The 19,014-nt window shown below is 45.9% G+C and overlaps 1 long non-coding RNA gene across 1 annotated transcript in view; it reads left to right on the top strand.

Annotated features, from left to right (window-relative positions):
- LOC115462434 overlaps window positions 1-18,615 on the top strand; it is a 206,247-nt gene extending 187,632 nt beyond the window's left edge. Inside the window, exon 3 of the long non-coding RNA XR_003940846.1 lies at window positions 18,314-18,615. This is a non-coding gene — a long non-coding RNA (uncharacterized LOC115462434). The remainder of the gene's footprint in view (window positions 1-18,313) is intronic.
- Window positions 18,616-19,014: the final 399 nt, after the last annotated feature.

Below are 19,014 nucleotides of genomic sequence, written 5' to 3'. Positions count from 1 at the left end.
GAGCAGCTTGGAAAGGTGAGTGTGAAGCACTGCCCCTCAGGATCACATCACCACTCATGTGCAAGCACCACAAATAGGCAAGGTCACATACATGAGTTTCTTTTGCTATTGCAAAATAGTTATCCTATTGGCAAAATGGTGACAATAAGATCAATATCAGAGTACAGAATTTTCCGTAAACAGTTGAAGATACATCTATTCAGAAAATACATGTTAGGGAATGAGGGATAATGTGTACAGCACCCCAATACCTTCCAACTACAACCATTTTGACCCTAAAATATAACAATGTTTTTCTTCTTGAAATGTGTTGAGTCTAAAATGTAACAATGTACTTGATCCCTTAATATAAGTCATGTTGAACTCAGTCTGGGAATGCTTGTGACTAATAAGAAATAAACTAAAGTAAAAGTTTCTACAGTTGTCATTACACAGAGTAACAAAACACTGCTGAAATCAGAATGTCCAGAGTATACAGTGAATCATAGAGCCCCCCTCCACTAAACATAAAATGCTGAAATGACGGTCTGCATATATCTGCCCCCCCCCCAAGCCACACCTGCCTTCCCCACTGTCCATTCCCACCTCCCAGAAACAGTGTACATATATGTTCCATTCTTCTGTTCCCATAGCCACTTCATCTCACACAGCACCTGTGCAAGTGTACTGCCCACCCACCCCCTTAGCCCCCCCCCCCACCACCACCACCACCCAGGATCTGTGAGGAGCATTGCACCTTATGTCATGTCAAATCTAGTTATGTCACAACAAAAAGAGGAATACAAGAGGAAAAGAAGGCCTCTCTGGTACTCGAATGTAGTAGCTGAAAAGATAAGGGAAAGGAGGCTAGCCTTTGCACATTATAAGATGACTCAAAAAGATGAAGACAGGAGAGAATACCTAAATAAGTGAAGAGAAGCTGCAAAAGCTATCAGGAAAGCAAAGCAGCAAATGGAGGAAAACATAGCTAATATGGTAAAATTGGGGGACAAGACCTTTTTCAGATATGTAAGTGACAAGAGGAAGTGCCATAATAGCATTATGAGGCTCAAAGCTGAGGGAGAGAAATATGTGGAAGATGATAAGGAAAAAGCTGAACTGCTTAATGATTATTTTAGCTCAGTGTTCACGAATGAAATACTGGGGGTAGGGCTGCAGAAAACAAAGGCTAAAGGGGATGGATGTATGGTAGACCAAGACCCGTTTACAGAGGACTGTGTTCATGAGGAGCTTGCCAAACTAAAAGTAGACAGAGCGATGGGGCCTGATGGGATATACCCGAGGGTGCTTACGGAACTCGGAGAAGTTCTGTCGGCTCCGCTGACGGACCTCTTCAATGCTTCCTTAGAAACTGGAGTGGTCCCAGTGGACTGGAGAAGGGCAGATGTGGTTCCTTTGCACAAGAGTGGAAGTAAGGAAGAGGATGGGAATTACAGACCTGTCAGTTGACCTCGGTGGTGAGTAAGCTAATGGAAACACTTCTAAAGAGGAGGATTGTGAGATTTCTTGAACTATATGGAATGCGGGACCTGAGGCAGCATGGCTTCACTAGTGGCAGGTCGTGTCAGACAAATCTGACTGTCTTCTTCGACTGGGTGACCAAACAGTTGGATGTGGGAGGGGCGCTTGATGTGGTATACTTGGATTTCAGCAAAGCCTTTGACACAGTTCCGCACAGGTGACTGATAAATAAATTGAGTGCCCTCGGTATGGGACCTAGAGTAATTGATTGGGTTAAAAATTGGTTGAATGAAAGGGGACAGAGGGTAGTAATCAGTGGCATAGCCAGACGACCAATTTTGGGTGGGCCTGAGCCCAAAGTGGGTGGGCACAAAATTTTCTCTCTGTCTCTGCCCCCTTCCTCCCCGCTCTCTCCACATCTCCCCCGGCACCTCCCAATTCAAAATATACTTTAGCTCATAAAGATCCCCAAGCTCTGTCAGCTGAAATCTTCCTTTGAAGACAGCCACAAATCCCTTTTACCAAGCTGGGCAGGCAGCAATAGCAACAATGCCTTGAGTCACCGATGCTGGCACCCCATGCATGCTTAGTTATCGGTGGCTCAAGGATGTTGCCTCCATCTGCCAAGCTTAGTAGAAGGGAGTTTTAGCTGCTTTTAGAGGAGGTCCTCAGCTGATGTAGGTTGGGGATCCCCACCAGCTACAGCAAGGGTCGGGACTAGTGTTAGACATGCTAGGGCCCAGACTCTCACCAAATACAGAACAAGGGATCACAAATTAGAAATAAAAATATGTAGACAAAAATTGAACTCGGAACCTCGGCATGTTACAGTGGAGAAATAAAATCAGAAATATATTTCTTTTTTTCTACTGAACACAATAAAATGATATTCGCTGTGCACATTTCTCAAGCTAACAAATTTCAGTTAATAAATTCAAAATAAGATGTCTTTCCTACCTTTGTTGTCTGGTCATTTTATTTTTCCATTATGTTGGTTCAAGTTTCTCGTTTCCACTTTCCTGTCTTTCTGTTAATTCTCCTTCAAGCAGCTGCTATTCATTTGTCTTTTCTCCACTCTCATTCCATTCCCTCACTACACTGACATATTGATGTTTGTTTCATTTTAGCTCTTTCCTATCTTTTTTCTTTCTTTCCTGCTCTCTGTCCACTAAAATTTCATCTTCTAATCCTTTTCCTTTTTACTTTTCAGATACCTATCTGATTTCCATCTCCTTCTTTCACCCACTAGCTCTCCTATTCCCCCATCTCACTCCTTCTCCAGCCTTCCATCTTCAATCTACTTCCCGTAACCACTATCATCCTCTCTTTCATTTCCTTACCACCCCCTTGGCCTTCCACATGGTTCCACCATCCCAGTGTCTGCCTCCTTCCAACCCTTCTAGCCCAGCATCTGCTCCCTCTTTCTCCTCTCTCCACCCTCTATCCCCTCCTAACATCTTCCTGTCCTTTCTCTCTTTCCTCTTCCCCCTTCCCCCAGGGGCCAGCATTTCTCCCCCTCTTCCCTCCCACCCACATTCCAGCATTTCTCCCTCACTATCTTCTACCCCTGGATCCATCTCCCTCCTTCTTCCCCCTCCTCCGCCCTCATGTTCAACATTGTTCCCTCTTTTCCTCTTCTCTCTCACCCTTGCATCCCAAGTCTAACATGTTTCCCCCTTTGCAGCATCTCTTCCACCACCATGTAACATTTCTCCTTCATCCCTTTCTCCCCTGTGCAGTACCTTTTCCTCCCCTTCCAGGTCCAACATTTCTCCTTCTTTTGTCATTCACCCCTCCTTCCCTCCCCACCCTACCCTCCATCCAGCAATTATCCCTCTCTCTCCTCCCATATCCCAATAATGATCCCCTTTCTTCTACTCTCCCATGCATGTCTCCCTCTCCTACCCCCCTCTCTGCATCTCTCCCTCTCCTCCCTAACAATTTCCCTCACTCCTACCCCCTCTGTAGCATCTCTTTTCTTTCCCTCCCCTCCACTCCCATGCCCAAGCAGCCCAACAATTTTATCTTCTCTCCAACCCCCCTCCATGCAGCATCAGGAGCATCACGGCACCAGCACATTTCAAAGGATTGCTGGCAGCATGTAAGAGAGAATTGCTGCACTGCTGCTGACTGAGCCAGCAGCAGTGCTTCTTACACGCTATCAGCAACCCTTTGAATCGGCGCAGCAGAAGAGAGAAGGCAGCTTCGGTCCCTGCATTTTTTTCTTCGATCGTCGCCGACAGCGCTGCCATTCACACAGGCAGCTTCGCTCCCTTCTGCCGCATCCATCCGGCCCACTCTGATGCACTTCCTGTGTATGTAGGGCCAGATGGACGCAGCAAAGGGGGGCGGAGCTGCCTGTGTGAATGGCAGCGCTGCCGGCGACGATCGAAGAAAAGAATGCAGCGCTGGCGGGGAGGACAACGAATTTGTGCGCGTGAGCAACGTGGGCGGGCCTGGAGGGAAAGTGGGTTGGCATGGGCCCACCCAGGTCCACCCGTGGCTACGCCCCTGGTAGTAATAAATGGAGCTTGCTCTGAAGAAAAGGATGTCATCAGTGGAGTACTGAAGGGATCGGTCCTAGGGCCGGCTCTTTTTAACATCATCATGAGCGATATTGCGGAAGGGTTGTCTGGTAAGGTTTGTCTCTTTGCGGATGATACTAAACTCTGCAACAGGGTGGACACCCTGGAGGGTGTGAATGACATGAGGAAGGACCTAGCGAAGCTAGAGGAATGGACCGATATTTGGCAGCTAAGGTTTAATCCTAAAAAATGCAGGGTCATGCACTTGGGTCGCAAAATCCGAGGGAATGGTACAGTATAGGGGGTGTAGTGCTTCAGTGTGCGAAGGAAGAGCGGGACTTGGGGGTGATTGTTCTGATGACCTTAAAGCTTTCAAACGGGTAGAAAAAGCAATGGCCAAAGCCAGAAGGATGCTTGGGTGCATAAAGAGAGGCATGACCAGCAGGAAAAAGGAGGTGATAGTGCTGTTGTATAAGTCTCTGGTGAGGCCTTATTTGGAGTATTGCGTGCAGTTCTGGAGACCGCACCTACGGAAAGATATAAACAGGATGGAGTCAGTCCAGAGGGCAGCTACTAAATTAGTAAGCGGTCTTGAATGCAAAAATTATAGGGACAAGCTTATTATCACGGTTGTGCCCAGGTCCCTGGCTCGCAGTCATCTCGGTCCCCGGGGTTTAGACCTGGGGAATGCTGCGAGGTGATGGTTTACCGTTTCCCATGTTCCGGAAGATATGCTGGTCTGGTCCGGTCCGGATCTTCCAGCTCTCCAGATTGTTTTGGGAGTTTTTTGGAACCAAGCAGCACCCATACCTGGTGAACTCCCTTGTGACCTGCCTTTATTAACCACCTGGTAAGGTTCCTAGTTGCCTTGCAACAGTGTTCTTCAGAGGCGTTCCTTTGGTGTGAGTTGTTGCACTGCCTTTGTGCTTTTCGTTTTGGTGACTTTTACTCTGCTTGTTTTTGGTCTATTCTTCTGCCTGCCGCCTGCCCAGACCCTGATTGTTTATTGGACTATTCTTCTGCCTGCCGCTTGCCCAGACACTGCTTGTTTCTGGATTGTTCGTTTGCTGCGGTTTTCCTGGAACCCAGTGTGTTACTAGTGTTACCTGTTTTTTGTCAGCCTGCTGCTGTGTCCTGCAGTCCTGCCTCCCTGTCCTGTCCGGTAAGTCCTGCCGGCCACCTGAAGCCAGAAGCTCAACTTCTGGTGAAAAGCGGCCAGGTGCAGGTGAAGTCTGGCTCCGGTCCACTGTGTTCCAGTTCCGGTCTGCCTTGTCTTGTGTTGGGGTGATTCTCGTGCCGCTGCCGCTCCTCGGCAGTGGCCCAAGGGCTCACAAATCTAGGTTCCTGCTGTGTATACGTGACAGTTTGCAAGGCCATGAGCTCAGAGGTATCATCCCTCATGCAGGCGCTGCAGGAGCATGCCAGGATACTTCAAGGGTTGGGAGCATGTATGGAGCAGCTAGAGAGACTGATGGCGGCCTCTATGGGGGCCGCAGCGGACACCTCAGGTTCAGGTCCAGCACCAGCAAGAGCTCCGGCCACATCAGGAATCCATCTGAAGTCACCTCCTAGATATGACGGTAATCCCAAGGACTGTAGAGGGTTTCTTAACCAATGCAAAATAATTTTTGAGCTCCAGGCCCAAGATTTTCCTATGGAGAGAACCCGGATAGCTTATATGATGTCCCTGCTGTCCGGCCAAGCCTTAGATTGGGCGTTCCCACTTTGGGAAAAGAACGATCCGGTGCTTCAGGATTTCCGGGGGCTTCGTGGAGCACTTCAAACGAGTGTTTGAAGAACCAGGGAAGGTTACTTCAGCTACTTCTGCACTCCTGAGACTCAAACAGGGAACCCAGACCTTAGGGGACTATGCGATTAGGTTCCACACCTTAGCCTCTGAATTGGACTGGAATAATGAAAGTCTGCTCGCAACCTTTTGGCAGTGGCTGGCACCGCAGATTAAGGATGAGCTGGCCGGATGCGAACTTCCCACCAGGCTGGATGACCTGATTAAACTGTGTACTATGATTGATATTCAATTTCAGGAGCGGGGCAAAGAACGACGTTCCATTGAAAGGCTAGGTATGAAGACGCCGAGTCAACAAGGGTTACCACTGGTTCCTCGTACACGGGAGATTCCCCCGCAACCACCGGCAGAACCCATGCAATTAGGTCATACCTATCTCACGAGTCAAGAAAGACAGCGACGTCGGACCCTCAACCTCTGCTTGTATTGTGGTGAGACGGGACACTACACGGTCAACTGTCCACAGAAACTGGGCTCTTTAGGGCCAGGATTAACTGCAGGAACTGTAGTAAGCCAATCCTCTAACCTTCTGCGCACTCAGTTTCTCATGCCAGCAGTACTTGACCTAGGTCATAATCAGGAGCATACTGAGGTCTTTTTGGATTCTGGGGCAGGTGGAAGCTTTATAACCGCATCTCTAGTCCAGCAACTGAACATTCCTACACAAGAACTACCTAAGACCATCCCGCTTTTTTCGGTGTATGGTAGTATCCAAGGCTATGTAAATACTCAAACGGTGCCTGTGAGTCTACAGATCGGCGATCACAGGGAGGAAATCTCTCTATATGTCCTTCCTTCAGCAGTACAACCCATCGTTTTAGGTCTTCCCTGGCTACAGAGACACAACCCGGTCCTAGACTGGGGTAAAGGTGAGATCGTGGACTGGGGTGAGTCGTGTCGAAAACTTTGTTTCATCCCTGACACCGATAGTGTGGTCGGCGAACAGTTGGACCAGGATTCAGATGCATGGACGGATATTAGTGACTCTCAGGACTCTAAGATTTTTACAAGGGGGATGACCTGTGCATGTGCCTTATCCCCGATCAGCCAGTGCCAAGTGGAATCCGGTAACGTGCCCAGGTCTCACGATCTGGCCAACGGGACTTCTGAGACGCCTCCTTGGGGCCAGGGATCCTGCACTTTACGTAAGAAGTCGACCCCAGGACCTAAGCTTCAGGACAATCCGGAGCACTGGAGATCTAAGAATCAAAAGACTAGTTCGCAACAAACCATGGCCCGTAGTTCCACTCCAGTGCCAGGCACTCAACACCGCTTGGTAAACAAAGCCCAGTCTCGCCCTCAACCGGCCAGCTCCTGGCCGGCGCCTAAGGATATGGACATTGGAAGACTACCTAATCGTGCCAGCCAATTTCACCCAGAAGATCCAGGGAAACCCAGACCTCCCGAGTAGCCCGGGGAGGCCTTAAGGGAGGGATACTGTCACGGTTGTGCCCAGGTCCCTGGCTCGCAGTCACCTCGGTCCCCGGGGTTTAGACCTGGGGAATGCTGCGAGGTGATGGTTTACCGTTTCCCATGTTCCAGAAGATATGCTGATCCGGTCCGGATCTTCCAGCTCTCCAGATTGTTTTGGGAGTTTTTTGGAACCAAGCAGCACCCATACCTGGTGAACTCCCTTGTGACCTGCCTTTATTAACCACCTGGTAAGGTTCCTAGTTGCCTTGCAACAGTGTTCTTCAGAGGCATTCCTTTGGTGTGAGTTGTTGCAGTGCCTTTGTGCTTTTCGTTTTGGTGACTTTTACTCTGCTTGTTTTTTGAACTATTCTTCTGCCTGCCGCCTGCCCAGACCCGGATTGTTTATTGGACTATTCTTCTGCCTGCCGCCTGCCCAGACCTGGATTGTTTATTGGACTATTCTTCTGCCTGCCGCCTGCCCAGACCCAGATTGTTAATGGACTATTCTTCTGCCTACAGCCTGCCCTGACACGGCTTGTTTCTGGATTGTTAGCTTGCCTGCGGTTTTTCTGGAACCCAGTGTGTTTCTAGTGTTACCTGTTTTTTGTCAGCCTGCTGCTGTGTCCTGCAGTCCTGCCTCCCTGTCCTGTCCGGTAAGTCCTGCCGGCCACCTGAAGCCAGAAGCTCAACTTCTGGTGAAAAGCGGCCAGGTGCAGGTGAAGCCTGGCTCCGGTCCACTGTGTTCCAGTTCCGGTCTGCCTTGTCTTGTGTTGGGGTGATTCTCGTGCCGCTGCCGCTCCTCGGCAGTGGCCCAAGGGCTCAAAAATCTAGGTTCCTGCTGTGTATACGTGACACTTATGAACCTCAACGTGTATACACTGGAAGAGAGGAGGGAGAGAGGAGACATGATAGAAACGTTTAAATATCTCAAGGGCATTTATGTACAGGAAGAGAGCCAGTGGTGTGCTGGAGCCGGCTCGCACCGGCTCGCACGAGCCTGTTGTTAAATTTTACTGATTTTTACGAGCCAGTTGTTGGAGTCAGGCAGCGAGCATACAAGCATCTGGTTTTTTTTTCTCCTCCTCTCTCCCTCCTCCCCCGGCCCCAGCATACCTCATCATGTTGTCCCTTATGTTCATCATCCCCCACTCACCACTGCCTGACCAACCCGGAGCCTTTTCTGTGCCGGATCCCACCCACAGGAAGTTGCATCAGCGGGGCTGTACACTACTCGGCAGAGAAAAGGCTCCGGGTAGACCAGGCACTGCATGAAACAAATAAATTGAAGCTGTTTAGGTTCGTCTGATTCCCCTTCCCGCGCTGCCCTTAAACCCAAAACAAAATCAAGCAAACTTATGAGCTGCTGCATCTACGTTGTCATTCTTTATTGTTGGTAGCATTTTAATTTCATCTCACTTATATTTTCAAACATGTCAGCTTGTGCAGCATACGGATGAACACAGAGGTAGTAGTAATTTGTTATAAATCATACTTGGTGTATCATTTGGAGGGCTGGTTATAGGGACACCTTCTTGCATGTATTATATTTGTGCAGAGATTTTTTTTCTCTTGGTAAAGGGCCACTAAAACAGATATCATGTTATAAGAATCAGGTGCTGCATCCATGTTGTCGTTCTATTGTTGGTAGCATTTTAATTCAATCTCGCTTATATTTTCAAACATACCAGCTTTGGCAGCATACAGATGTACACAGAGGTCAGAATAAAAACCAAACAGAGAGGACTCAAACAGAAAGCACACAGAGAAGGAACTCAAGGCAGGCCATTCTAAGGTAAAGGGAAATCACAGAAAGAAGCAACTCAAGGTAGGGCCACTAGGCCATTCTAAAGGGAAAACACACAAAGAAGCAACTCAAGGCAAGGCCACTCGGCCATTCTAAGGTAAAGGGAAAACACACAAAGAAGCAACTCAAGGCAAGGCCACTCAGCCACTCAAAGGGTAAAGAGAAGCCACTCATAAGAAAACTCACGGCTGTGCCACACGGCACTCAAGGATAAAGGGAAGCCACTCATAGGAACACTCAAGGCTGTGCCACTCAGTACTCAAGGATAAAGGAAAGCCACTCATAGGAATACTGAAGGCAGTGCCACACAGCCACTCAGATTCAAACATAGAAGAGTAATTCACACAGGTACAAACAAGAACCACATCCATAAACAACACAGGGCTGTGCCAGGAAGCACAACCAACAGAAAGGTAATTCATTCAGGTTCAGAATTAAGGCTGTGCCACACAGCCACTCAGATTCAAACATCAAATACAGCAAACAAAGGATAAAAGCGCCACACACAAACAAGTAATACACACAGGTACTAGCAAGAACCACACCCACACAGAAACAGAACAGGGCTGTGGCTGGAAACACAGCTAACAGAAAAGTAATTCACTCAGGTTCAAACAAGAACCACACACACAGCTCAGGGCTATGCCCTGAGGCACAGCTAACAAGAAGATCAGTCCACTCAGAATCAAACAACAACATTACAATAAGAAAATGGTACATAGACCTGTTGCAAAGGCAAGGCATGAAATTCCCAAGGTCCTTCATAAAGGAGTTGGTTGATGATGTCACAACTAGAAATGAGGCTTGGCTGCAGGGACACCAAAGCGAGGCTTGGATAGCAGGAACACCAAAGCGAGGCTTGGATAGCAGGAACACCAAAGCGAAGTTTGGCTGCAGAACACCAACAGTAGAAGCCACCCTGCAGATAAAAGGAAGTCTGGAGATGTCACAGAGCCAGATTACTGAGAAAAAATAGGTCTGGACGTATGGGCACAGCCACAGCTGTGACAGTTACTGTCCCGACGGACCCCCGACGACCAAGGGAAAAAGACCATGAAAACCGTGAACCTAAGCCTGGAAAGCCTTAAAATCAAGGCCTTGTCTTTGTCTTGGGCCTAGTTGCCTTAAAATCAAGGCCTTGTCTTTGTCTTGGGCCTAGTTGCGTCTCCAGAGCACTACTGTGCACTCTTGAAAAAGTATGCATGCTCTGGTGACATGACTAGGATGAGACCAGCCATTTTCCTATGGGATCCTGAACCAGCAAACTTCATTTCCTGGCCGGACAGTGTCACGGAAGGTCGCATCTGAGGCGACCACCTTCCAGAGGCCCCGAAATGCTTCTGGAGCACCACAAAACTGCCAGCACTAGTCACCAATGAAATAGAGGACCAACACAGAGCCCCAGAAATGGCCCAAAGACCCCCCCCCCCCCCCCCCCCCCGGAACTCCAGACCATGTCAATTGTTTTTAACCCACTGGCTACATATTTATTTATTTTAATTTAGCAAGAAGTACTCAAGGTGAGATACATTCACCAATAAGCAGCAGTCCCACTAACAAACAACAATAATATAAAGTTACCCCCCTGTTTACTAAGCCACACCAAATGCCGACACACCCCATTCAAAGTGCACAGCTAGCGCAGCTTAGTAAACAGGGAGGTTAATTTTCTTAAAAATGATATCAGGAATGAAAATGTGCAGGTACCAAAAGCAAACTACAAGTAAAAAAAAAAAAATCAATTAAAATATCAAACAGAAAGTGATCTCATAAAACCACTGCATTGGGTTACATCTCAAAAAAGTAAAAGGAAAATCTAATATGAAATCACATGGACCATTACTTTTAACTATGAAATATAAAACCATATAATGAACATTATCCAGCTCATTTTTGAAAGTGATCGCCGGCCATCTTCCGACACAAATGACCTAGAGATGGGAATAACTAGTGAGGTAATTAAATTCGCCGATGACACAAAATTATTCAGGGTCGTCAAGTCGCAGGAGGAATGTGAACGATTACAGGAGGACCTTGCGAGACTGGGAGAATGGGCGTGCAAGTGGCAGATGAAGTTCAATGTTGACAAGTGCAAAGTGATGCATGTGGGTAAGAGGAACCTGAATTATAGCTACGTCTTGCAAGGTTCCGCGTTAGGAGTTACGGATCAAGAAAGGGATCTGGGTGTCGTCGTCGATGATACGCTGAAACCTTCTGCTCAGTGTGCTGCTGCGGCTAGGAAAGCGAATAGAATGTTGGGTGTTATTAGGAAGGGTATGGAGTCCAGGTGTGCGGATGTTATAATGCCGTTGTATCGCTCCATGGTGCGACCGCACCTGGAGTATTGTGTTCAGTACTGGTCTCCGTATCTCAAAAAAGATATAGTAGAATTGGAAAAGGTACAGCGAAGGGCGACGAAAATGATAGTGGGGATGGGACGACTTTCCTATGAAGAGAGGCTGAGAAGGCTAGGGCTTTTCAGCTTGGAGAAGAGACGGCTGAGGGGAGATATGATAGAAGTGTATAAAATAATGAGTGGAATGGATCGGGTGGATGTGAAGCGACTGTTCACGCTATCCAAAAATACTAGGACTAGAGGGCATGAGTTGAAGCTACAGTGTGGTAAATTTAAAACGAATCGGAGAAAATTTTTCTTCACCCAACGTGTAATTAGACTCTGGAATTCGTTGCCGGAGAACGTGGTACGGGCGGTTAGCTTGACGGAGTTTAAAAAGGGGTTAGATAGATTCCTAAAGGACAAGTCCATAGACCGCTATTAAATGGACTTGGAAAAATTCCGCATTTTTAGGTATAACTTGTCTGGAATGTTTTTACGTTTGGGGAGCGTGCCAGGTGCCCTTGACCTGGATTGGCCACTGTCGGTGACAGGATGCTGGGCTAGATGGACCTTTGATCTTTCCCAGTATGGCACTACTTATGTACTTATGTACTTATGATCTCCTGAAACTGGCCAAATCGGTATAATCAAAAGCCGATTTTGGCCGGCTTCAACTGCTTTCCGTCGCGGAGCTGGCAAAATTTCAAGGGGGCGTGTTGGTAGGGTAGTGAAAGCGAGACGGGGCCTTGCTCACGAGATGGCTGGCTTCACCCAATAATGGAAAAAAAAAAAGCCAGGCTTGACGAGCATTTTGCCGGCTTTACTTGGTCCCTTTTTTTTCACGACCAAACTTCAAAAAGGAGACCCAACTGACCAACAGGCTTATTTTCGAAAGGGATCGTTGCGACGCCGGCCAACCTTCAAGGGGGCGTGTTGGTAGGGTAGCGAAGGAGGGAAGGGGGTGGGGTGGGGCGGGGTTACGAGATGATCAGCTTCACCTTATTATGAAAAAAAAAGGCCGGCTCAAACGAGCATTTCGCCGACTGGACTTGGTCCATGTATTTTTAGGACCAAGTCCCAAAAAAGAGCCCCAACTGACCAGATGACCACCGGAGGGAAGCAGGGATCACCTCACCTTACTCCCCCAGTGATCACCAACCCCCTCCCACACAAAAAAAAAATTAAAACATTTTTTTCCAGCTTGTATGCCAGCCTCAAATGCCATACCCAGCTCCCTGACAGCAGTATGCAGGTCCCTGGAGCAGTTTTTAGTGGGTACACTGCACTTCAGGCAGGTGGACCCAGGCCCATCCTCCCCCTACCTGTTACACTTGTGGTGGTTAATGTTGAGCCCTCCAAAACCCCCTAAAACCCCCTATACCCACATGTAGGTGCCCCCCTTCACCCCTTAGGGCTATGGTAATGGTGTAGACTTGTGGGAAGTGGGTTTTGTGGGGGGGATTTGGGGAGTTCAGCACACAAGAGAAGGGTGCTATGCACCTGGAAGCTAATTTTGTTTTGTTTTTTTAAGATTTTTAAAGTGCCCCCTAGGGTTCCCGGTTGGTGTCCTGGCATGTCAGGGGGGCCAGTGCACTACAAATGCTGGCTCCTCTCATGGCCAAATGCCTTGCATGTCACCGGGTTTGAGATGGCAGTGTCCGGTTTCCATTATGGCTGAAAATTGGAGCTGGGCATCTCATCTAAACCCAGCAATCCTATTCTAAACCCAGCGAGCGATTTGACCGGCGCCAAGCGTATGTCGAAAATACACTTGGCTCCGCCCACTTACAGCGCTGGCCCCGAAGATGGCCCGCCATCGATTTCACCAGCACCATTCGATTATGTCCCTTCAAATGACCATCCGAGGGAATTGGGGATGACCTCCCCCTACTCCCCAGTGGTCACCAATCCCCTCCCACCCAAAAAAAAAATCCAAGTGCTCGTCAGGGACACCCTAAATCCAAACTATTTTTGCTTGTTTTTTTTAGTAGTACCAGTGGGATCTGAACTGGCCACCTCTGGATTATGCCCCTTCAGGTCTCTCTCAGCCAATAACAGACAGGGGTCTCTCTCAGCCAATCACAGCGCATTTAGCTGTCTGTGAGTGGCTGAGAGAGACCCCTGTCTGTGATTGGCTGAGAGAGACCTGAAAGGGCATAATCAAAAGGGAGGGGCATCCAAGTAAGTGGAGCTGTGGCCAAGTGGTTAGAGCACCCGTCTTATAATCCAGAGGTGGCCGATTCAAATCCCACTGGTACTACTGAAAAAGCCCGAGCACTTTGATTTTTTTTCCACTTTTTTGAAGCCGGCCATCTGTAAACCGGGTGATCTCAATATTTGACCTAAATGCTGAGATTTAGCCGGCCCCAACCGTATTATCGAAAGAAAAGATGGCTGGCCATCTTTTTCGATAATACGGTTGGCATCGCCCCTTTGCGGAGCCGGCCACATAGATGGCCGGTGCCATTCGATTATGCCCCTCTATATATGATAAAAATTGTGATGAAAACAAGTCAAAAGAAAAAGCAATGCATATAATTAATATTTGCCAAAGCCAAATCAAACAGTACTTATCAAATTGTTTCAGGCTTTATAGATAACTGTTGTACAAGTGCTCAAATTATGATGTTACAAAATTTAATAACAAAGTTCATCACATGTCATGCAGAAATGAACCAATAAATTATTAAACACTCAAAAATAGAACAAACTGGTAAATATTTTAGTGTATTTTTCTAGTGCTGAAGAGTGCTTTATGTTTTTTTTCTGAAAAATCAAATTGTAGCCCCTGAAAAGCTTTGAAATTGTTATTAATGTGAAACTTGTCCATGTGAATGTGGACAGACTAGTAAAATAATTTAATAGAAAATGAAAAACAACTTATGGGTCCTTTTACTAAGCTGTGGTAAAAAAGGGCTTAGCATGTTCTAATGGGGGACTTTCCCATGTGCTAAGCCCATTTTTACCAAGCCAGTGAAAGAAGGATTTTTCCATTTTTGTATTTGCAAGTTGTACACTAATGTTACACAGAAGCATTTACCACAGATGTGCAAAGGGCTCCCGTGTTAACCCTACATTAACCAGTTAGTTCAGCTGGTTAGTGCTTCCACACTCATTCCCCGCTCATGCCACACACCATCCCAAAAATAGGTGGAAGAAATAAATAGTATGCGATTAGTGTGTGCAAACAGGGAAGTTACCACAGGACGCTTTAGCGCATCATACTGTAAGTTCCTATTGGTGTACTAAGCCCACATTAGGGCTTAGCGCACCTTAGAAAAGTGCCCATAAATATTTAAGTGGACCAAAGAAATGTTCCCTTCTGTGACAGTCTGATACCCTAGCAGTAATTCTAGAGACTACTGCTGGGCCACTGAGGCTGCCATTATGAAGCCAGCAGTCACTGGGCAGGATCATCCACTAGGGAGTCCTCATGTAGATGCTGGTGGGGGTGGGTTCCATATCAGATCAGGTGTTTGGATACATTTTTAAGGCACCATCCTTTTTAAGTTGATTCCCAGGAGCATTGCAATGTGTGTTAGCACCCTCATGCTCCAGGGGATGAAAGATTATGACACCTCTTGAAGAAGCTCCATCTTTCCTTGAAGGCTGCAGTTTCTAAGGTTTCCCACAAGTTCTACTGTTCATTTCCATATTGCTGAGCTGTTTTCCATGCTCGTTCATGCCTTGCATCTCATTTTTACTGTACACTGTGGTAAAAAAAAAAAATCTTGTATTAAGGGTCAATAACACACATTATTGATAATTAGCATGCATTATTTGGCAAATGATGTAGATTATTCCATTAATACTTAGTAAGTCTGGTCTTAAATTTTATAACAAATGCATAACACTTTGTAAGCAGTTTTCAAACTTGCATGTGTTAACCCGTTTATAAAACTTTTAACTTCATGAACACATTTTTAAAAGTTATTCTTTACCTTTATAATTGATTGCAAAATTGCAAGATTATAAAAAAGCAAGCAAAACATTATCCCCTCCCCCCCCCCACACACACATACATATTTTTACACCTAACAATTTTCTTTGATCCACATTGAGCAATAGAAGGCAGAAATGTGGGAAAGACATATGTTTTGTTTTCTGGCTTATTTGGCTTCAGGGTAATATAACAAATGATTTAGGATGGGTGAAACCAAACTCCAATGATCATTTACATAATCAAATTGTCTCCACATTGCTCATTAACTTGCTACTAGCAGTATCTACGTACTTTGCTTGGGTGGGGTTTGGAATAGAAGAAAATGGACTTTGCTTGAAAAGCCTTCGCAGAGGGAACCTAATAATCTAGCTTTTGACAGCAGTATTTAAATTTTGACTAAGGAGAAAGTACAAACGTGTCCTCAGAAATAAGCCCGATGGAAAATTAATTACATATTACTTGGTTATATATTTGCTGACTTCATTCTGCTTGATCCCTTGCCCTTTTCACCAAGGTCAAGCATACGCCTCTTTAGCTATGCATGAATATTGTAATTGAAAGCAGGAAAAGAAAGTTCAGAGGCATCAAAGACCTGATATTGGGATAAGTGCTATGACATATTAGCATGTTAGATGGGCAACCATGACTACCCTGGTATTTCCTCATATCCAGATCCATACCATATCCCCTTCTCTTCACTTCCTGCTCTGCTTCCCAGTTAACAACACATCCTACATGAGATTTACAATAGAGAACATGTGGAACTCCATTTTACCTAGCACATAGCGATCAGAATTGAGACATCCAGGCCAGGACATGTTCAGTTTGGTGGCAGTTTAGAAAAGGATCTGCTAATGAAAAACCTTTTATAAACAACTTGCAGGCAGGGTTGCCAAAGGGGGGGTGGAACTCCGCAGACCCAGCCTCCAAGGTGGGGCCCGGTATGGTGGCGCCAGCAACTCGGCAAGCCACTTCCTTCCAGTGCCTGTCCGGCCTTGCCTCTTGCTTCTGGGTCTGCCTCTTTCCTGATCCTGCATGTCGGGATCCGGAAGACTGCATTAACACTATATCGCATTATGGCACACAAAAGCAGGAAACGACAGACCAAGGAGGTTGGATGAAACTTCCTTGCGACAGACAGAGGGAGGAGGAGGAGAAGTCAGATTGAGACACAGCCGGTAAGGGAGCGGGCATGTGTGCCCAGAGTATGTGTGTGTATGTGTGGAGGGGGGGGGGCATGAGGATGGCGGTGTGAATGTGGGGTGGGAGCACGCACAGCGGTCCAGATTGGGGGGAGCGGTCCTGTCCCGGGCCTAGCTCTGTCTCTCATTGGTCCTGCTTGAAGGAGTTCACACATACCTGTATTTGCAGGCACATGCAGTGGAATCAGCAGTTTTACAAATATATATGTTGAAAAAATGAACGGTACAGATGTGGCAGCTTCCAACTGGAGCTGTCAGCCACTGTTCCCTCTAAGCTGAGTGGGAGTCCTCCAACTGCATTGCTACCAGTAGGGGGTGGTGCTTCAATATTGTGTTTTCAGTCGCTAGGGACAGGCAGGTTCCTTGGAGTCCTGCAGAACTTGCTTCTCCCTCACTATTGGAAAATTGATAGTGAAACAGCACCCCCCACTGGTAAGACTATATAGGGGGAGGACAGGTCCCGGCTCAGCTTAGAGGGAACAGTGGTATCAGCTTTTACACATGGAAGTGGTGATTTTGCAGCTTCCACATGTAAGTGGTTCCATGTTCACATGTAGCTGCCTAATTTGCAAACCTACATGTGTAAGTGCCACCAATGAAATAGTAAGGCAGCAGTTTTAACTTAGTTTCATCATGGGAGCAGTAATTAACTACATGAATGATTCTCTTAATCCCTTGTACATAAGTACATAAGTAATGCCACACTGGGAAAAGACCAAGGGTCCATCGAGCCCAGCATCCTGTCCACGACAGCGGCCAATCCAGGCCAAGGGCACCTGGCAAGCTTCCCAAACAAACATACATGTTATTCCTGGAATTGTGGATTTTTCCCAAGTCCATTTAGTAGCGGTTTATGGACTTGTCCTTTAGGAAACCATCCAACCCCTTTTTAAACTCTGCTAAACTAACCGCCTTCACCACTTTCTCCGGCCTCAGGGCAGCCTGGAACTCAGTGGTTCCCATCGAAAACACAATTCCCTTGCCAGGTCTGCCCCCCATTAAGGGACAACCGTTTGACCTCCCCAGGAGCTCTCCAATGCCCCAGGAGCCAGATAAATTACAATAAAAATATATATTTTTCTGTTCTGGTTACACTAAGTTATGGAGGGGGAAAGGGTAATCCAGAGGTAAAAAAAATTGTAATAGATAATTCTGGGGTCCTTTTACAAAGGTGCACTAGTGTTTCTAGTGTGTATTAAAAATGAGCATATATTCTTATGGGATCTCTACTGTTTAGCACACACTAATCGTTAGTTTGCCCTAAAAACGCTAGCATGCCTTTGTAAAGGACCCCTCTGAGATTAATCTTTCTAGTATGTTAGAATATATGTTCTTAGTTAATATATCTAAAGATTTGATGTTTGTTAAATTTGTTTTTCAATCAGATACCAATGCTTTTTGAAAACTTACTTCCAATTAAAGTGAAATATTTTTGGGAACATCAGTGCATATGTTTCCTGATTTAGATAAATCTACCCAAGCATGTAGAAAAAATGTTTTTGATTATGGAAACATTGCATAGATATTGAGCCATCTTTCTCTTTGAATTCTCTTGCCAAGTATAGAATTGTGCATATTTGTTTTTTGATCAGGATAATTTGAAGGCTTATTTTACATCTCATAGAGGTAATTCTGTTTTGGTTGAGTATATGGCTTCAGATATTTTCTCTGATTTTTATTTTTTTGTTTAAACCATAACTTCTAGGGATGTGCATTTGTTTGAAATTAAAAACAACATGAAACAGACTTCTATTTTTGGTTATTTTCAAATTAAAAGAAAGATGCCACCAAGATATTTGTTTTATTGTATTTTTATTTAGTTATGTTTCTCATTCATGTCTATGGGGAAACAGAAGCGAAGCACTGATGACCTGAAATCCATAAAAGATGGTGAAAGGAGCAGAATTAATCCCTTACAAGCAGGCTTCCTACCAGCCAAGCTCAGCTTGCATCAATGTGTGGAATTTACTCCCAGAGGGAAGCAAGTTGCAAGCCTGGCTCTTCTACCAAGCCTTTAATACATAGTGTGATCGACTATACACCACTCTGTACCTGGACTAGCTTGCTACACACACTGTAACTTAGATCAGTTCCTTATATCTTGAGTAACTGTACAAAGAACTTGCCTTGAGTTTAGCCACCCATCTATTTATCCCAACTGACTCTGTACCACCCATCTTGTCCCCATCTATATATCTGCACTTGGATCCTTGGCTACATCGTAAACTGTACTTTAGAAAAGCATTACAATCATATCTATGTTTTTTGAATGTTCTAATGTGTACTTATTAGATTTTTCAATAGAATTATGCTGATATTGCATTATATCTCTGTGGTTTGAATTTCAGTGCTGTTAAATGTGTATATTGTTGATACTGTTTTATGGTAGCCCAATTCTTAGGTTTTAATTTGCTGTTCTCAAGTTTACCTCATTTATTGTATGTATGTTTATATTTGGTCATTTTTACTATTGTTATGCTGTTAAAATTGTAAGTTGTATGTTAAACTGTACCTTCTGTAT

Source organism: Microcaecilia unicolor, chromosome 2 (genome assembly GCF_901765095.1).
Source record: "Microcaecilia unicolor chromosome 2, aMicUni1.1, whole genome shotgun sequence".
Lineage (NCBI taxonomy): Eukaryota > Metazoa > Chordata > Amphibia > Gymnophiona > Siphonopidae > Microcaecilia > Microcaecilia unicolor.
Note: the sequence above shows the minus strand (reverse complement) of the source record. Positions and strands in the feature narration are given on the sequence as shown.